The sequence below is a fragment of the Ursus arctos genome, unplaced genomic scaffold (genome assembly GCF_023065955.2).
Source record: "Ursus arctos isolate Adak ecotype North America unplaced genomic scaffold, UrsArc2.0 scaffold_2, whole genome shotgun sequence".
NCBI lineage: Eukaryota > Metazoa > Chordata > Mammalia > Carnivora > Ursidae > Ursus > Ursus arctos.
Genome location: NW_026622874.1, coordinates 17,707,193 through 17,728,344, shown reverse-complemented (window position 1 = coordinate 17,728,344; position 21,152 = coordinate 17,707,193).

Genomic DNA, 21,152 nt, shown 5'->3' with positions numbered 1-21,152 from the left:
GTAACCCAACCATAAACACAGTTTCCCCATCAGGCTTTTTAATGGACCGCTGAGGTGAACGTGTGGCTCTGTGCCCTGTCAGGAGTGATGGTATTGAGGCGGACAGCCCTGGGGCTCTGCTTCCCCCCTGCAGTTCATCATGTCTGAATTAAAAAAAGAATTGTTTGGACAAGCCTGTTAAGTGAATGTTTTTCCAGCATTAGTGGGAGAGCCTAAGGAATTCCCATTGGATGGAAACAGCATCTAACCACCTCAGGCAGTGCTGGGAGAGAAATTTATATAACAACATGCACATAGCATCTTTCCTATGCTTGCTTGGCTTCTTGCATTCCGGCCGGTCTAAGGCATCTGTCCAGATTCCTGCCCGGATTGAATGTACCCGGCATCCACCTCCTAAATTGTCCAAAAACCAGAGGACCTGTTTGCACACTCTGATTTGGTCTCTTTCAGCAGGATTCTGAGTGAGCATGTGTTTACCTGGGCGCGCGTGTGTGCATGCGTGTGTGTGTGTGTGTGTGCATGCATGCACAAGGGTGTAAGCGCTGAAGAAAAAGGATCCCGGGTTATGGAAACCCTCCAAGCAGCCATTGCTATGGGAAAGAGTTTGAGCAAAATTCTCTGCAGGAGTTTTGTGCTTCTCTCTGTAGGAGCTACACTGAGCCACAGGAATCCCAGCTCCTGGGGTATTCTTAGTTATTCCATACCCAGGCTGTTTCCAGCAGAAGGCACCAGGGGAAGCCAAAAAAACTAAGAACTGTCCAAGCTTATGTAATGTAGAAAGAAAAAGTCACGTCTTACAGAGTTTAGGGTCTGTATATCGGGAAGGGGAGGAGGAAGCTAACAGGGAAGGAGGTGAGACCCAGCTGCTCCACTAAAGGGAACAAGTGCTGGGGTTCTTCGTGCCTTGGAGCAGGCGCCTTCGATGCTGCCTCGTCTGGGACGTCTGCACACCTCAGCAGCAGAGAGGTCTGGAAGGAGAAGCTGACATAGAGCCGGAGAGGAACTGCTCTGCCAGTAGAGAAGGTGGGGCCGAGGAGGAGAGAAATCGTTGTTGTGGCTGAAAGCATTCCTGGGTTCTGCTTGCTCCATTAACTGCGGAGGGAAAGCCTCGGTCCCAGCCAGTGCAGGTGTGAACACTCAAGTCATCACTTGGAAAATTGGGCCCCGGAGGCAGGAGCTGCCAGCTGCTCGGTGATGGGCTTCAGTGCCTTCCAAGTCTGGGCTTTGCCCAGCATCCCTACCCCTGCTCCCCTTTCCCGGCAGTGTACTTGGCCCCCCGCCGCTGTCCCCCTCCCTCCAATCCTTTGCAGCTTCCCATGTAATTCGCTTGTAACAAGCCTCATAAAGTTTGATCGTGCTTGCTAGGACTGCCGACGGACGAGTGGAATGAGCTCATGTTTCTGGCAGTGGAGCACGAGGGTTAATGCGAGTCCCAGAGGGAACTGCCTGCCCGGGCTTTTTCAGGAATGGGAGGCAACTTAACAACCTTCAGACTTTCAAAGTGTCAGGAAAGTAAAACCTGACACACTCTTGGTGGTTATATGTCCCTGTTCTCTGAATTCTTATGATTAATCAGCAACCTTTTACAAGTGCAACCCCTGTCTCCTCTGCCCTCAATTCCTGGGACCTTCAAATCATCATAAAATAAAATCTTTCTTGTCACCTCATCCCCTTAAACTATTGTGCCCATCCAGTGCCTCTTTGGCCACTCTCCACCTCTCAGCCTCTCCCACATCCCTCCCCACCATTGTTGTCACACTCCTCTGCTGTCTTTCCCAGGACTCCTCACCTCCTTCTCCCTCCTCCTCCTGCTCCCTTCTCTCTCTCTCTCTCTCCCTCTCTCATCCTCTGTACTTTTCTGAACCTCTACCATATGGCTTATTGGCTTGACATCTCACTGGTACTTGGACAGATGGACAGGGACCAGAGCAATGAAATAGGCAATTTCCCAAGGTGAACTAAAAAGCTTTGCTCTTGATTCTTCCAGCCCACCCAAGGCACCTATGATCTTAACAGACGTGTGTAGAGCACCGTTATGTACAGCGCCGTGTGAACGCTGGGGCTCTCTCTACTGTATACCTTGGAACCTGATACCACAGCCGATATTACTGATATTATCACTAAACGATCCTTCACAAATGCATCTGCAGGCTTCTTCAGTAACTCCCCACATATTATTCATTCAAATAAATACATCTCTTTGGGGTACCTTCTGTGTCAGTCATTATGTCAGTCACTGGGGATATAAAGTGTCTTTCACAGGACTACGAAAATTTCTGGATCTGCCAGTCCCATAGCTAGATATTCATTGACTAGTCCCTGGTTACAGAGCTAATGAATGGACAGCTCAGATATTTTTTGGTTAGAGCCAATACCCTTCAGCATGGCTTCTTAAACTGGGTTGTATGTTGGAATCACTTGGGAAATTAAAATATTCTGGGTCCCACTTGCAGAGATTCTGATTTCATTTAAATGGGGTAGGGCTGGGGCTCAAGATTTTTTAAAAGTTCCCCAAGTGACTCTAATACACAGTAAAGAACCAGCGTAGAGCACTTTGTAAACTGTACTCTGTTGTCTTCATGCTCGTTTGCACACCGTGAACCGTGTTTCCTCCATGAAGCTGCGAACAACTGAATTTCCTACATTTTCTGTCTGGCCCATAGGCTTAGCACCATGCTGAATGCACCATAAAGAGACATCAACTACTTGTTGGGTTACTTACTACACGGTGGAGGGTGGGGTTTGGGGACAGGAAAGACCAGCAAGGGAGTTCTAGTCCTTCACCTACTGGCAGTGAGCCTAAGCCATTCTCTCCGAGAAACACCACACAACAAAATGCCTCCCCTTTCAACTTCAAACAAGCTCCTTTACTTGTCCTCTCTCTCAGTTCTCCCCACTTTCACTTCTTATGGGATCCTTTCCCCCAGCAGATTTCTCTCTCCATTTAAAATTTTCTATTTTCCAAACTGCAAACAGGTGCCAAGTTGGCTTTCCAGAAACCTCTCCTCCTTCCAGAGCTAAACCCGAGAAGCCAGGCTTTACTACCAGCACCAGGAAGGTCCAGTCCTTCCGCCCTTCCCCTTTAGCCCACGCTGCAGACAAACGGCCTCCAGTTCATAGAAACACTGTTGTGAGCAGACCTCAAAGCCTTCAAAGGCAGGTGGCCAAGCCAGTTGCTCCCACACTGTGTGAGCACTCCCCCAGAATGACCTTTCCCAGTTCTTTCCTGGCAGTATCGGCTCTTTCTAGCAAGCACCTCAAAACTCTCCGTCTCTGTATATTACCCAGTTCCAAAGCCCCCGCCACGTTTGTAGGTGTTTGTAACAGCACCCCATAATCAGTACCGACTTCGGTCTTAATCTGCTCAGGATACCACAGCCTGAGTGCGTTAAACAACAGACACTTCTTTCTCACAGTTCTGAGGCTGGAAAGTCAGAGATCAAAGTGCTAGCTGATTCTGTTCCCTGAGGACTCGCTGGCAGATAGCCACCTTCTCTCTGTATCTTCACATCGTAGAGAAAGATCTTGTGTCTCTTTCCCTTTTGTAAGGATACTAATCCCATCATGAGGACTCCGCTGTTATGACCTAATCTAACCCAATATAGCCTACCTTCAATACTATCACACTCCGGACTAGGGTTTCAACATAGAATGGGGTGGGGGGGCACGAACATTCAGTCAATAGCACCCTGTATCTGGAGGGGTGGGCAATGGAAATAGAGTATTTAGCTCAGATAAACTCAGAGGATCATCTGTCAGCAGTGTTCTGCACCCCACATATCTCTTAGGTCTAGGAAAATATAAAGCACAAGAGCTCCATCTCCCAAAAATGTGGAGCTGTGAGAGCTAGAGAGAGGGAAGGGTCAGATTTTCACTTATAAGAAGCTGCTGGAAGGATTCATTCGTTCGTTCGTTCATTCATTCGTTCATTCATTCATTCATTCAATTCATGAACCAGTCAGTTAACATTTACTGAGTCCTTTTGAACAAGTGCTCTTTCTGGGAACAGTAATGAGTATGCATATACTACTCTTTAAAGGAGCTCCCAGTTTAATGGAGGAAAGACATCATATAAATAAACACAACTGAGTGAAGTGTGATGGTGGGGGACACGGGAGAGGTGCCAATGCACTTTGAGGGGTGCAAAGTGGGGTGGTCAGGAACGGTTTCTGGGAGAAAGGGAGGTGGAAAGTTAGATGTAAAAGAAAGGATTAGCCAAGTGAATGGGTGCAGGAGGGTGCTAAGTGCCTTATGTGAGCACACAGAACTGCATTTGAGGCGGGAGGGCTGCACAGTGAGCTGTGGAAGAGGGGGGCAGGAGGAAAGAGTAAGACGGAGAGGCCTCGGGTGTCACTCTGGGGGGTGTGAGCTTCAGTGGGATTCCTTGCCACATCCCCAGACTCCGGGAAGTGATGGACAAGCCTGAGCCTCCGGATGTCTTCTGCCACTAAGCATTCAGGATATGACAGTGTCTTCAGAGCACCTGCCCAGGTACTCAGTTGATTCTCAATGCCACCACCTTCTACAAACACACTGTCAGGTTGAAGTTGCAAGGATGTCTCCCCCATTGTGTTGAGCTTGTCTGCAATGAAAGAAAATAGTAGGCAATTTCTAGTTGGGTGTTATATTCCCTTTGAGAACTGTAGTTATAACCGCAACAGGCTACAGACCCACCAACGTATTTTAAATAACAAGGTCTCCCCTCCAAAAAAAGAAACCCCAAAGCACCTGCTCTCTATTGATGTCAGAGATTTTTATGGATGCTACGTCCCATAGCCTTATTTCTTAAAGTCCCTCCCAAATCATGGGTCAGTTGTCCTCCCATGTGACACTGCAGCTTCCATGAGCCATTTCTTCCCCAAGTCCCTTCTTAGCAGAATGAGGGCCAAAAATATTCCAAAGCCAATGCCAGAAAAGACCCCATGAATATGCCTTTGGTTGCCTTTTTACATTACAAAAGATTCTGGAAATTCCATGTGTTCTGTTTGCTGAAGGTCCTTGAGTTCTTAATAAAGCTGGGTTTGCAGAAGCCCCAGGGAATTTTGTGTCCCTTGCCAGCCCCAGGTAGAGGCACTGTTGTCTCATTTCTGTCTCGTGTGTGTGTGTGTGTGTGTGTGTGTGTGTGTGTGTGTGTATAGTTTTTTAATGAGAACTCTGATCAGCTTTCAGAGAAAGTAAAAAGCTTATTTCTGTTCATCCTGGGTAATCTTCTACTAATCTGTTTTTTGCCAAATACAATGGACCCATCAGCATCTGTCCCAAGACAGTCATGTCCCATCGTAGGAGAAGGAGAAAGGGGAGAACTGTGGGTAAGAAGAACCAGGCTCCTGTAAGCAGGGACGTGGCAGATTTTATCTTCATGACAACCAGGGAGGCAGGTGAGAGCATCCCCATTTCACATATGAGATTATAGAAACTCAGGTCATTTGAATAATTTGCCCAAGATCCCAGAGGTGGGAAGTAGCAGCACTGGTTTCTGTAGGTCCACACACAGGGCAGCCTCCTAATTAATATCTGTGGATTTGAGAGCCTATGTGCAAAATTAGCTGGGAGAAGAGAAGGCCTTCTCTGATTAATTTGGGAGAGTGATTAATGAGGAATGTAAAATTTGATAAAAAGAATATGCCATCAGATTTGCAATGTGCTTTTGTACCTTACCAAACCTTCTGCAGCCCCTCTCTCAGGATAGAAGGACCAAGGGAAGTACGGATTTTTCAGGCAAGGGAGCTGCAGCTCGACAGGATCACCTGATGAATTAGCAACGGACTGGGGGCGGGGGCAGGAGGAGTACGGGTTCCTGGCACCTAAGTCAGAGGCCTTAACACTACATCTGTGCATCTCAAGTCTTCATATGCTTCAAAATCAATACAGATGTTCAGATACCACCCCAAATCCACTGTATGACCATTTCTGGAAATGTGCCATGGGATCCATATTTTAAACTCCCTGATGATTTTTCCTGACACTAAAGTTTGTGAACACTTGTACTAAATTTTTCAGTTACTTAGACTTTGTGAGTCAGAAGACCTGGTCCCTCCCTTGCACTGAGGTAAAACTTCTAGTCTATTGATACCTTCTAATCTAAAAAACTGTTCTAGAAGAAGACAAGAAAATACCCCACGTTCTCTCCCATTTTTAATAAGCCTCACCATTAGCTAGTTCTTCCTTGGATCTAACTATAGCTTTGCTTTATTCAGTTTTCCCCTTTTCTCATCATTAGGAATAGAGAACATTTGACAGCCAACCCTCATGCAATAATGGTCCCTATAATTGAAAGCAACTCATATGTCTTTCTTCAGGATCTACCTCAGACTGATGCTCGCTCTGTCCTTTTAGCATCAGAATTATGAAATATTTTTAGACTGAGGCAGTTCTGAGTTATGGACCCTGAGGACAGCATCACAGAGAAGCTGCAAAGATAGGCTTTTTCCAATGTGATGTATTTTGAATAAATATTATTTAAGAATCCAACTGATCTCACTTAAGAATGAAAACATACATTTTCAATTTCCTCTTGTTGCCCTACATTTTATCTATATTTAAAAAACCCGAACCTAAAGTTATAAAGCTTATAAAAATTGAAACAATAATTTTTTAAATCACTGATCGTAATGACACACAATTTGTGCAAATCAATGCAAGTGATCGAACTTCTCTTATCCATTGCTCAGTTAAGATGTATAGCTTTCCATTATCTTGGGGAAAGGTTGGTCAGACAAGCTCACGTTTTTCCCACCTTTCTGTAGTTTTTTTTTTTTCCTTATAGGAAGCAGTATCAGTAAAGTGTGGGAAGAACACCCTCTTCCCCTGATCCTTGCCCCTCCTCCCCACAACAAAAAAATCTGAAATTATTTTTTGCCAAGTCACTGGGGGTAATTCCAGTTTGGGCTTAAAATACAATTCATATGTCTACTTTCTCATGACATAAAATATAGAAATGCCCTAGGGGGAGAAAAACCAGTTTGGGAGCTATGACAAGGTTAACAGAAAAGAGCAGAGGTCTCTATACATGGTCAAGTCACTTTGACAAGATGCTCTTCTTCTAGCACATGGCTAATATTTGTGTTCACTTATTCTCTGGCACTTCTGGTACCATGGGGGGTCTTGGGACTTTCTTGGCTACCCTGTTGTATTCTAAGCAGGTTGCAGTAGGGCTAAATTCAATACCCAGTAAAATTCTAAATTCTGAATGCAGAGAAGAAGAAGAAGGAGAAGGAGAAGGAGAAAGAGGAGGAGGAGAAGGAGGAGGAGAGGGGGATGGAGGAGGAAGAAGAAGAAGAGGGAGGGGGAGGGGGAGAAGAAGGGGTAGCTACTGCTTATTTCTTTTTGTTCTACCTTTTTGTTCTGCTTCTTAGAAAAATTTAACATTTAGAAATAATCAACTAAAAACTAAAACCATTTGAAAAGGCATTGCGATCAGGGCACCCTTCCTTCCTAACTCTACTGAATGACCTTCCACTGGCAGAATTATTCAGCAAAAATGCCTGGCCATCCCATGGAGGAGGAAGTACTGACATTAACACATGGGATTGGCATGCAGAGGAAGTGCCTGTCGGCAGGAAATATGTACAAACACGGTGCTTTATGACCCGTAGATGCCACTCTTCCCATCACCAGCCAACTTTATCTGGAAAGACCATTCTGTCCTAAATGTCACATACAAAAGAGCTTTTTTGTTCCTAAAGGATCATTTCCTTACTCAAGGCTTTTGGCCGCCAATGCATAAAATCTACAAAGAAAAACAACCAACCATGCCTGGGAAAGACATCACTGGCAACACCTTCCTCTGGCTCAGGGGATCAGGGCAGTAAAGGAAGACAAGACAGGGATAGCCAACCCCTTTCCATCACAGCCAAAAAACAAATGTGGTTTGCAGATGCCTTGGGCAGCGATGGCCGTTTGGCTCAGAACTGCCTACATTTGTTTCCCAGTCAACCTCACGCATACTCTGAAATACTCAAATGCTCTCTTGCCCTACACTGACCTGAGCACATACACACTTAGAAGACTCTGCAAACACACATTTAGCTGAGCAGATCAGACGTTCCCCCACCCACTGTAGGACACTTCGTGCAGGGAAGATGTTCAAATGTCCCTTCAACCCAGTAAGCCCTCTTTGAGAACCGTGGTTATAGTTTCTCTACAGAAGGAGATGGATAATTACAAAGTGATTTCTTCAACATAAGACATCACTACTTCATTGGGGCCTAGAATGTCAGATCATATCAGGACAACACAAAGAGAGTCTTTGGCTCCTTTAGATTGTGAACTAATGTGGTATTGGTATTATTTTGTGGTGTCTCCTGCTTAGAGAAATGCAGTGTCTTGAATCTACACATGCACTTGTCCTCACAGAAATGTACTCAAGACGCATTCCCGAAGGTTAGCCTGATAACAATGTTTTCCATTGGCTTCCTCAATTCCTTCTTCTGGTGTTCCTATTTTCCCGTCTTCCTCACCTCCTTTGTTGCTGTTGTCCAGGAGCTGACTCTCCAGCCTTAGTCCTGACCTTTGTGCATTCCTGAAGAGATTCCCATGGGGGTCTGACTTTCCTCTTGGTTTTCCACCAGCCTAATTGAAATGGAGTTAGCAATGGCACTTATTCTCTAAAAGATTTTGTTGATGTTCACAGTCTGAAGAAATGTGATTGGTGGTCACACCAAGTATGGGGTTAGGCTGATAGGAGCTCTCATGCACACTGTGGTCAGCAGTTCTCATTTCTACAATGACTTCTGGATTCTAAGGATTTTTTTTTTTTTCAGAAGATGGTCCCTGTGTGCGATTCCTCCTTTTATTCCTATTCAGCAAATGTTTTGCTAGTGGTAAGAGAACCAGGTGCTCGTATATCACTGACCTGACTACTGTGGGAGAACTAAAGAAGTATGCCTCATTTTTTCGGGGGTACCTACCTGTTGCTGCAAATGAGACTCGCCTATGCGTGAAACAGTCACAAAGAGCAGGCTCGTGCTCGTCCTCTGGCACCACACCCTGCTGCGGAGTGACAAGGATACCTGAGTTCAGAGAAGGCTAAACCAACACGGATGGCTGTTCTGGAGGGCTGAGAAGGGTTGGGGTGAGCAGGCAGACGGGGAAGGCCATTCGGGGTATGGAAAATGTGCTCAGCGGTAGTAGCGATCAGAGCTAACCTACAGCTGGTGCTCTTAACCATCTCTATAGTCTACGTGGATGGCCGCCTCTTTTGGATTTTGTTCTGCATCTTCGGAAGCCTCTCCCAAGGCGAAGGTGTGGCAAGGTGCCATCTGCCCGTGCACAGGCAATCCAAGCAGACAGTGCTGGTGATCTTAAAGCCTGTTTCTCTAGGCGTAACCTGAGTAAATATCTGTCCAAAATTTGGGAGTGATCAAATGTCAAGAGTTCAGTCCCGGGTAGGCCAGTCAGCTTTGCCTGTTTCATTACATGGGTTCGTTCTGTTAACCCTGGGCCAACTGTTCCATGTTACTCATAAGAAGCCTGACTAAGAACGTAAATGGATTATGATAAATCTGCCACTACCATTAAAAAAAATCCAGTTTATTACTGGCTGTGCCTACTGATGTTGTGTTGGCAATTTCAAAGGTGGTGTTTTTTTTTTTTTTTTTTTGGTCTCTTTGTTTTTGCTTTTATAGAACATATCGTTAAAAATACACTCATGGTAGCAGTATCACATAGTGGCTGAGCACAGACGCTGGAGGCACGTTGTACCAGTTAAAATCGTAGCTCTCCTCTTTTCACTGCATGACTTTGGACCAGCTACCTCATGTCATTGTGCCTCAGTTTTTTTAATGTGAAAAATGGGGATGATGATAATGCTCCTGTTTCGATAGGATTGTTGAGCAAATGAGACAGCACATGTCAAAGACATAGAAGAGTGTGCTGGGCATGCAATAAGTATCAAGTCATCATATGACAATGGTCACTATTAGTCCAGAATGGATCTTAGAGAGCATCTAGTTAAATACTACCATTTTGCAAATAAGGAAACAATTCTCAAGAGGGAAAGGGACTTGCCGAATGTCATTAGTAGAATGGATACTAGTACCGTCGGCTCCTGACTCATAATAGAAAAATTTACATTTATGTGTTACCTTAACCATTAACAAAGCACATTCACACATTATCCCCAAACTCGTCCTGTTATACCGTGTTGCCTCTCCAAACTGAATCGCCGCAACATTTTTCAGGCACCCAAGTATAAGAGTTCCATAGGGAACGATTCTCAGTGAGTTCCAGAAAGAGGCGCTTGTGTAATGAGATGAGGGAAGGGCATAGGGAGGGCATGTCCCCACAGTGCGGCAGACGAATGTGAGGCATTCAGTGCTGTGGCAAAGTTACGTTCCATTATTAATTTGATGCTGTGTTAAATTAGCCATTTTTATGAACAGCAGAGAGAATTCCTTCAGGGGGAGCTGCACTATTTTCCATGAGCCCAACTGTCCCAACAGGCTTTCAAGAGAGTGCCTGCTTCTCCCCAGTGGTTAGGAGCAGATGACTCTAATGATACTAGGTTTGCTGCACTTCTTCTTTCTTGAAGAATTTAATCTGGCTTTTGGAAAATGATATCTGCTCATCTTTGGTCACTTGAAGCCTACCTCTCTGGGTGTGTTTGTCCATGCCTGCATCAGCCTAGTCCAGCAATGACTCACAAACAGGTGTGCCACAGCCCTTCACTTGCCGGGGGGGGGGGGGGGGGCTTGGGACTGGGTGTCCCTGTGTTGCACAGGCATCAGATTTTTTTAACGAGGCTTTTTCTTTTTTTTCTTGAAGCAAGAGAGAGAAAAGCAGGTTTTACCGGAACTTCTCTGAGGGAGACCACTATGTGTTGCTTGATAAATCACGCATTTTGGTGGTTAGAGACTTCAAATTTATCTCATATGAAATAGCAATAGCCTGATGAGGGCAGGTTAGAGGCAGAATGACTTGAGACAATAGGAATAAAAGACTGACTCCGGGTGTGGGAGTTCTATGTGAGAACCACAGGAGAAGTACAGGAGAGTTCTCTCTATAAGAAGACTTGAAGGGCTTTGCTCTGGAGTGTGCCGTGTAAACTCTCCTTTCTGTTTTTCTTATGATTCTTCAGTCAAATCTATAAACAAACCATGAACTGGATTTAAAAAAAAAACAACAGTGAAGGAGTCAGTATTGAGATACAATCTGGCAGAGGGCAAAAAAAAGGAAAGTTGGATTTAAAAAAATGTGCGGAGGTCCCCCGTGACGACCTGAATAATAGAGCAGTTCCTCTTTCTACCAATAACTAGCTCATCCTTAGTAGGAATGGCCAACTTTCAGTTTCCTTAGTTTCAGAAACATTTTTCTTCTTTTTGTTCACTAGCTGTGTGTCATGGGCTGAATTGGGTCCTTCCAAAATGCAAAGGTTGCAGCCTTCACCCCCAGTGCTCCCGTATGGGCAGGTGGGGACTTGGGGAGGTGATTAACCTCTTACAAATGAGGTTCTAAGAGTGGGACCCTAATTCAATAAGATTGGTGTCTTTATAAGAAAAGGAAGAGACACCAAAGGGTTCTCTGTGCACACACAGAGGAAGGGCCATGTGAGGGCACAGTGAGAAGCCAGAAAGATAGGCCTCTTCCTGAAACCAGCACTACTGGCAGCTTCCTCTTGCACTTCCAGCCTCCGAAACTGTGAGAAAATAAGTTTTCTTATGCAAGCCCCCTAGTCGGTGGTGTGTTGTTTCACGGCAGCCCAAGCAGACTACTGCGGTGTGGTGTTCCAGTAAAAGAACACCTGCCTCCTGCCTGTTGGGCATGGCTTTATATTAATTTTTCCTTTACCCAGAATGCTATACCAATCAGTGTCCCCTCCTCTCCTGGAAAGACAACTCCTCATATAAGCTCGTTTAGCTGGCGGACGGGGCTGGTGTTCAGATGTGCAATGGTTCTGCTGTCCCTCCGTGTTTGTGTCAGAGAGAAACCAGAGAAGCCAGAGTAGCAGAAGATGTGTGTGTGTGGGGGGGGTTATTACAAGGAACAGGCTTATGCACTTGTAGGAGCTGGCTCCATAATCCTACAGTGCACAGGGCAGGCAGGCAGGAAGGAGTGAGAGCAAATGCAGCCCCAGCTGCTGCCTCATGCCCGTGAGGTGAGTCGGCAGATCTGCAACAATGAGGTAAGTATACGGATCTCAGAACGCAGAAAGAGTTTACAGTTTACATTCTCCTCTATTGCTTGGAATCTTTTCTATTCCAGGAGGGCTTAGTCCCCCTTTAAAGGGCTTCTACCTGATTAAGTCAGGCCCATCCAGGATAATCTCCCTTTTGATTAACTCAAAATCAACTGATTTGGGACTTTAATTGCATCCAAAAAATCCTTCACTGTAGCAACTAGACTAATGTTTAATTAAAAAACTGGGAGGATGTGTGTGTATATTACAAAATGGCTCCCTTCTTGCTTTGAAGCTCTGACTCTCCTGAAAGACCCTCCTGGGTAGCCCACCATAATCAAAACATGAGAAATGGAGTTTGGAGGAATGGAGGTTAGCTCAGCCAGGTTGACACATCTGCAAGCCATCACAGCATTCAATGCTCACACGTGTCCTTCCGCTTCACTCTCATGCTCTTATCCCCTAACACATCCAGGGCTGGTCTGTCAAAAGAATCTTCCCTGAATCCCATGGAAGAGACCACCAGGCTTTAGAAAGACACCCTCTCCTCTTCCGTTCTTCCTTTGCTTGTCCTCTTTGGTTTCAAATCCCGTCCAGTCTCACCACGGCAGTCTTTGGCTCTGTTTGCTGGAATGTCCTAGGAAGGAAGGATTTATACTCTCATCTTGGTGGTTTGCGTTTTTGTAGTCCTTCCAGTTATAAACTGGGGTTGAATAATGGCTTCATCACTTACAAACTGTGTGAAGTTGGGCCAATCCCTTACTTCTCCAGGGCTCAAGAAAGAATCATCTCTTAGAGTAGCTCTGTAGCTTAAGTAAAGCACTCTATGTTGCCTGCACACAGTAGAAGTTTGATAAATGATAACACATCATAATCATTATCCTCTCAATATTTTTATTCTTTTCTCAAAGTCTTTAAAGACAGTCACAGAATAGGTTCTGTACCCAAACCCAGAGCCGAGCATTTAAATCAATTGGTTTGCCGCTCACACAGCAGCAAATAGGTGTCTCAAGTTTCTAGTTGCTTTAAGACATTTGCTCACAGGGGCTTCTAATTGACATCAGCCCTTCATCATTTTCTCAGAAAAATTGCCCACAGCATTAGCAGCAGCAATGATAAATATAATAATGATAATCCCACAAAACCTCAATGTGTGCTAAAGGATCCAATGACAATCTGAACAGCAGGAGAGAAAGTTTCTTCCTACCAATTAATGGGAAGCCAAGTCTAATTTGCCACCTGCACCACACTTTTGAACCTGTCAGGGAAAAAGGAAACCAGTGAACCTTCATCTTGTCACTAGTCTTCTTAGGGACTGCTCTCTAAAGCCAATGAAAATAGCATTCATTAGAGTAAAAAATAAAAAGCCTGTGTCAGCCCCCTATGTTCTCTTCTTGGCTAGAAGCGAAGTCCATCATTGTCAGTGAGGAGGTGGCTCCGAAAGCCCACTGGACTTCTGGGCTCATCTGATGTTGGAGAATGAATATTCCCATAAATGCTTTAGAAAAGTTGAAAGTGTGAAGTCATTAGTTCTCCTGCTTGACTTAAGAGTCAAGGGACATTAGAATCATAAAAAGAGTTCCACTGTTTCAGAGCCCTAAATCTGAGAAAACGTTCCAAAGGCCAGGATAAATTCCAAGGAAAGAAGATAGAACTTCTGAGATGGGTTTTCCCTGGCTCTCCTGAATCATCGAGAGGAACTATACAAACATTTAGATACTCTATGGTTAGCAGATTCCTCGTTAAAACAAACAAACACAAAACAAATCCACAAACCCCTTCCCAGGAGTATCTACTAATACTTCAAAATTCTTAAATGTCTTTTCATTCGGCACTTTGCTTACAAATAGGGATGCAGCCACTAGATGGAAATGTGTAATAGAAGACCATGAGGTTAAAAATACGGATTATAGCTTATTCATTCAGGAGTTCATTAATTCAACGTATATTTTGTAGATATACTATGTGCCCGGAACATAGTGGCAAGGCAAAACTACTTACATCCTGGCAATTTTTCCTTGGAAGAAAATAAACATGTATTTATTGCAACTTTTACAGAGAAATTTTATACTACCAACTTGTAATTTATCGACGATGCACCTAATCAGAAAGAACGAGCTCTTATAGAATATTTCTCACAAATTATGGTAATCTAATTCTCGTCTTATCCTCATACCTTGATTAAAATTACCTTCTTCCTTTGTTACGAACTCCAGATCCCCTCGTGGTGCCGCTTTTCTAAACTGCCACATTACTCTGGAGACTTGTTGCCACACCAGCCCCTCTGAAGGGCTCTCCTCAGCTGCCGGAGACCCGGGGACTTGTTTTTCCTTTGCCCACTTTATTACTGATCTATTCACGCTGTTTGGGGTTTAGAGCTAGACGCTAGGCTCAGAGCAACCGGGTGCTCTCTCTACCTCTCCTACCCTGACTCGCTGCCATCTCCTAGTGAGGACGGGTTGATATAAATGGACCACAGTCAAAGAGATTTACTGAGCCAATGTCAGAGACATTCTCTTTATCTCTGTGGAGATGATATTTCTTCTGAGGTCCTCCTTTCCGTAGCACTCCACTTAGACTCTCGCGCTGCTCTGAGAAGGCCGAGAGCACGTGGTTATACCAGTTCTAGGTTAGACACTCGGGGTACTTAGAATCTCACTCCTCGGGAGTTTGACAGAGCAGAGTGGGTGAGAAGGGGCAGACTGCTGAGTCCTGGTTGTGTCTCTTGCTACTTATTACCGGCTACCCAGATTCTTTTGAATTAGAGGGATAGATTTCACTTGTTCTTAAAATTTCTGGGTCTTGGCTCTATTCTTTCTGACGCCTCTGTGTCTTCTCTCTTATAGGCTAGGCTGACACACAAAGAGCGAGAAAAGCCACGTAACAGAGCCTTAAGACTGCTTCCCCCACAATTACAATAATTCTCTCTCACACATGCACACACATTTTTTTCTTGAGAATTCCTTCAAGTTTCTGTCTTTCTGATCAATACTTTATTCACAATCAGGGACTCAGGTTGCCTCTAGCAACAGCTTTGGCTTAAACATATCATCAGACATACTCTCTCCTTTCAAGATTTGTTTTCCATACTCATGTATTTCTCACCACTGAACATTTTCCAACAACATTTATAGCCAGGAGACAATGAGTCCTAATAAATGGGAACAAAGCATTTTTTTTTCAGGTCAAGCTGTCATGATAGGGATATTTTGTTAGACCTAGATAATTATTATATGATTCTCTCTCTCTCTCTCTGCATATATATATATATACATACACACACTTACATAGATATGTGTATATATATATATATATACGCATATCTACACATATATAATAACACATAACACAATATAATATAAATATTCCTTTTGCTTGTCTGTAATATTGGACATAATAGAAATATGCTCTGCTCACAAGATATTAGGATGAAGAAATAAAAAATTAAGGTAAAATAGGGAAAAAAGATAACTGAATGTATTTATCTTGCTACAGATTTTTCCAAGTGTAGAGCAGGAATGCAACCAGAAATTTAGGACATTCTTGTGCTACCTGGGTGTCATGAGATGTACCATATGGACCCCTTTGTGTATTAAATAGAATATGCTTTCTATACAAGCACTTCTTTAAGCCTCTGGGTTTCCCAGGTTTAAGGAGGCTCCGGGTGAGAAGAATAAGTATTTCCTGAAATCCGGAAAAGTCTACTGTGAATGCAGTCTGTCCCTAAACCACTCTTCTTAGGAAGGAAAGATCAAATAAAACACACAAATTAAGTATATTCTAATTTGGAACATTGCTTGCAATTGGATATATAATTTTCTATTTTCAAAGGCCATTTACAGCTCTGCCTTAAATAGGTTTCATATATATATTCATGAGTATATTCATATATATATATATATATATATATATATATATATATGGCTCTGATTCATAGGCAGAAGGCTTTTAAGACAATGAGTCATAATGGGTAAAACCTCTATAAACTTTGTATCTCCCACTAGTTCTGGAAAAGTCAAGAATGACTTCGAACTACCTAAGGACCTTACAGGTCCAGTGTAGTTGGGCCGAATTCAAATCTCATGAGCACCAAACCTCCCAAGATTTGCTCTTCCCTTGTCCTTGTCCTGGCAGGACCATCTAAGACAGATGGTTACAGAGATTTCTGGCTTCAGAGGGAGCCCTTTGACCTCATTAATACCTTCCAACTCCAGAGTTTCACTCAGTCCTTCAAGAGATAGCATAGAATCTTCCTAGAGCTGCAGTTAAAAATTCCAGGGAAGCCATCTAGACTGTGGATGAAGATTATTTCTGTTAAAACAAAAGTGTAGTATTTTCATGATTTTTTAACATCTTTGAAGCTATACAGATATTTATTTTTAAATGCAAGGGCGATGAATTGATGAAGGAGAAAGTCCAAGGGAAAAAGATCTCCCCAGATTGAAGAAGTTGAGAGGCAGCAGTCTGATTCCCTTTGGTCAAAGAGACAGAGTAGACACAGGAAGAAAGGAGTGAAATGCGGAAAACAACAACATAGGTTTGAATAGAATGGCATGGCAAATAATCACTAAAATTGCAGCTGGATTGTGTTGAAGCAAAGTATAGTCTGCATGACGACTCATGTCACAGGCAGCTAAGTCAAAGCATGTCCCCAGCAAGAACCAAGGACACATGCTAGGCTGGGAAGCCCCAATGTTATCAGCTTACCATTCACCAAAGGCTGGCTGGTGAACTAATGAAACAGGAAATGGGATCCCCAAAGGAATATTACTTGTTGAACTATTTACAAATATCATCAACGGAGCTATTCCATGTTTTAACCCCTCAACAGAAGAAAACATTAACTTCTTTTCTAGAAAACACTAACTTCATTAATTAACCCAACAAATATTTATTAAGGACTTGTTACATGCAAGGCATTATGGTGGGTGCTGGAGACACAATTTAGAACAAAAGAAAGCCTTTGTTCCATGGAGGTTTTCATCATATAGGGAAGATATAATACAATAAATCCATAAATATGTAAGAATAGATGTTGTGATTAGTGCCATAAGGACAACAAGCAGGGAGCCATGACTGAGAAAAATGAGCAGAGAGAGGCCTACTGTAGTTAAAGTGATCTGGAAAGACCTCACTGAGAGAACTGAAAAGTAAGGAATCATTCAGAAAAAGAATTGTCAAAAGGGAGAAGCAAAGGAGACAGCAGGCCCAGAGGCCCAGAGGCTGGAACAGCTTGGTGTGTTCTAGAAACCAACAGCAGACAGCTTGGTGGGAGACGTGTGGTACTGCTGAGGTAGGAAGGGACAACAAACAGCCAGAGATCAAAATGGCAGCTTTATTGCTGAAAACAGCTTGATCAGAGCATGTGTCTTAAATCTGTGGATAGGTGTCTTGTTAATACACCTCAGAATTAAACCTGCATGGGCCTAGTCAGAAGATACCAGCCTTCCTCGTTTACTCCATGGAGAAACAGAGAATGTGAGTCTTCCCAGTGAGCGGGCTGCCCCCCTAGAAAGAGAGAAAAGAGGGGACTCAATTCCTTCTCCCAAACCCGTCAATAAGAAGTTGTTCTTCCCATGGGTGCAGAGGCCAGGAAGCTTACTCAAATGGCAGTCCCTCCTTTGGGAAGCTGGAAGCCAGAGAAGGGGTTCCCCCACAACAGCCACTTAGGTCTGTGCCTACCTGTGTGGTTAGACTAGAGAAGGCAGAAAGGAAGAAAGAGGATATCCACAGTGGACTGTAAAGGACTGTGTCTTGATGAGAGAAATGCCCCACAATCTTCATCATTTTCTTTCTTCGGTTGGTGCCAGCCAACAGCACCCATCAGAGACTGTGGCAGAGACAGGTAAAGGGGAGTTCTGTTTTGATCGCAGTTATGGCTGAGCTCGATTTACAGGAGGCTATGCTGTCCAATAGGATTTCAGTTAGGTTCATGTCTTAGCGGATCCTTCGTTCTTTTAACTCATGCTGTTGTGGTCAAACACATGGAGGTATGTGCCCGGACCACGTGCATTTCCTGCCCCTTCCATTTGTATGTTCACCTGTCTCTCCACCATGCCTGCTTGTCGCCACAGAAGCTCAGATGCTGCTGTTTGGCTCACTAATGAGTATGGTTAAGAACAGAGCTATTCATGGGGCGCCTGGGTGGCGCAGTCGTTAAGCGTCTGCCTTCTGCTCAGGGCGTGATCCCAGCGTTCTGGGATCGAGCCCCACATCAGGCTTCTCCACTGGGAGCCTGCTTCTTCCTCTCCAACTCCCCCTGCTTGTGTTCCCTCTCTCACTGGATGTCTCTGTCTGTCAAATAAATAAATAAAATCTTTAAAAAAAAAAAAAGAACAGAGCTATTCAACATTTCTTCAGGCCAGTAAGAAAAGTTACCTCTTCCCTATTTCATCCAAAACCTCCGTCTCCTTTCCCTAAACATTGCTCTTTCCCTAAACCTGCACAGAAGGGAAAACAATCCTAGTTAGAGTGAAAAGAGCCCTTCATCCTTTGGGAAAGCAGACCGGGCCCGGTCTGATTCACATACAGCAAAATCCTGCTTATGCCAGTGTTTCCTGTTGTGTCCCCTAGGATCCATTAGCAGTGGGTTTCTTGGCATTTGTGGCTGGCAGAAATGAGATCCTCCAGGCCCGACCAGCTCTAGCCCAGCGACGGTTGCATTTCAGCGTCGGCAGGCTGAATGCCCTTCTCAGTCACTGGTGAGGAGCTGCTCTCACGTGAAGGAGCTGTAGGAGTGCACGCAGGAATGACCCTCTCATGTGCCCGGATATTGCCTTCAGTAAGGCAGTTATAGCTCTTTTTTTAAAAAAATTAGTTTTGACAAGATGTACGTAATTCAGAAAGCGCCAATGGTTCTGAGAGGTTTACAAGAGAACCCTCTGTGCCCACCCCAGATGCTGACCCCGCAGGAGCAGGCACTTTCATCCTTCTCTGGTAGTGACCTCAATAATTTTAAATAACATCCTTATACTGCTAGTTTTTCAATTTTAGTCATAATCTATCGATTTTCCTACGATGAAAAATTAAAATTTGGCTCTCTGATGCACGCGTATACATGCACACATGTACACACACACACACACTTCTCTTCCCCTCCTTCTCCCACTGTAGTTCTAACATGATTTTTCAGTGGATCAACATGCATTGTTTACATTCCTGTGAAGTTATCACTAAGATGTTTACACTGCTGAATCATATGGAGCACTGTGATTTTTTTTTTTCTTGTACAATTTTGCCCCTGAGATGAGTAATTTGCCTAAATTTTCCTTTCACTCTGTTATACATGCAACTGTCTTTAATTCACCCCCAGATCAGATCTCCTCTCAAGGGCTTCAGAACACATGAAATAATCTATGGGCGTCACTCCTTTTCTTGGAAACACCCCTCTCAGGGCCTTCATCCGCTCCTGCCCTGTGATGGTGGCTCCTTGGGCCTACTTCCAGCTGCCCTCCTGTCTTTAGCGTCCAGGACACTCAGGAGTTACACTCTCTTCCATGTTGGGATCCCTGATTCCCTAGATCCCATTCTGCCTTCTTTCTTGATTTACTCTCAGCTCTTGCAGTAGCTTTCCAAAAGGGAGCGTGAATTGGAGATACATTTTAGATAACTTTTATATCTGAAAAAAACCTTTATTCTAATACATTGCGCATAGAAAGGTTTTCCCTCCAAATGTTGAAGGTATCTACCCATTGTCTTCTCATTTTCCATATGACTATTGAAAAAGTCTGACTGTTTTTATCCCGACTTTTTAATGTTTAATCTATTTTGTTCTCTATGAAAACATTTAGGATTTTATAATTTTCCCAGCATCCCAAAGTGTCACAATGCTTTGTCTGTATATCCTTTTTCATTTTGGCAGGTGCTTTCATTCTAGAAACTTGGGTCTTTCAGTTCTGGGAAATTTTCTTGAATTACCTCTCTAATAATTTCCTCCCCTTCACACTCCCTTTTCTTTTTCTGGAATTTTTTTTTTTTTTTTTTTTTTTTTTTTTTTTTTTTTTTTGGTGGACCTGCTAAATTGATCCTATAGATTTTTGTTCAGGAAAGTGTGGGGGGTGGGGATTGTTTGTTTTTACATGTTCTTTCCTATTCTTTCTCTTTCTCTCTTTCTCTGTGTGTGTTTTGCTTTCTGGAATATTTCCTCAACTCTATTTTTCAGTAATGAATGTTACATTTCTGCAGTTGTGGTTTTAGCTCCAGGGAGCTCTTTTTTGTTCCCTGAATGTTCCTACTAGTGGCCTCTTGCTCAATTTAGAGCAGCTTAGCTTGTATGGGGGTTGAGCTTACAAACAGAGGAAATGGATGGGGAAAAACTGCAGCTCAGCAGCTCAACCAGCTGTGTGACGTTGGACAATAGACTTAAATCCTCTGCAGCTCAGTTTCCTCAGCTGTAAAGTGGGGATAATAGCAGCACGGGCTTCCTCTAGGGTTACTGTGTGGACTCAGCGAGTACTAACAAAGCACTTGGAGCAGGTGCCTAGTACATAATACGTCAACTCTCACCATTCTGTCTGTGGTATGTTTTCTAATCTTTCTGAAGTTATTAGTTACAGGGGGTTTTCTTGAAAATCTTTTTTCGCTTCCTGCTTTGTCTCTGCATTTTTTTCCATTTGCTTTGGTCTCCTTTCATGAGGTTTGCTTAAACAGTTCACGCTATACTAACAGTGAGGAATTTCAATGTTGATTGGATGCTCTGTGCTTGCATCTGGCTTACGCACTGTGGGCTTCACTGTAGGGAATCTGCTGGATATTTCATTGCAGAACCTCCAAGGAGCGTAGGTCTTGGGCTGCTTTAGCCTCTTGCCTGGGGGTCTAAACCTGGCAGCCCCGGTTCTTGGAACTGAGCCGGGTAAAGGGCCCAGTCCTCCAGGGCACTATGCCAACTTCCCCTGCAGCCTGCTATTTTCTGCACATGCAGCTGCCTCTGCTGGGTCTCATGTTCCTGAGCCTGAACCCCCTTTTCAGAAACTCCACATTTGGACTTCCACAGGGGTTGGGGCTGACAGCCACCTAGTTTTGCAGAATAATAGAGGAG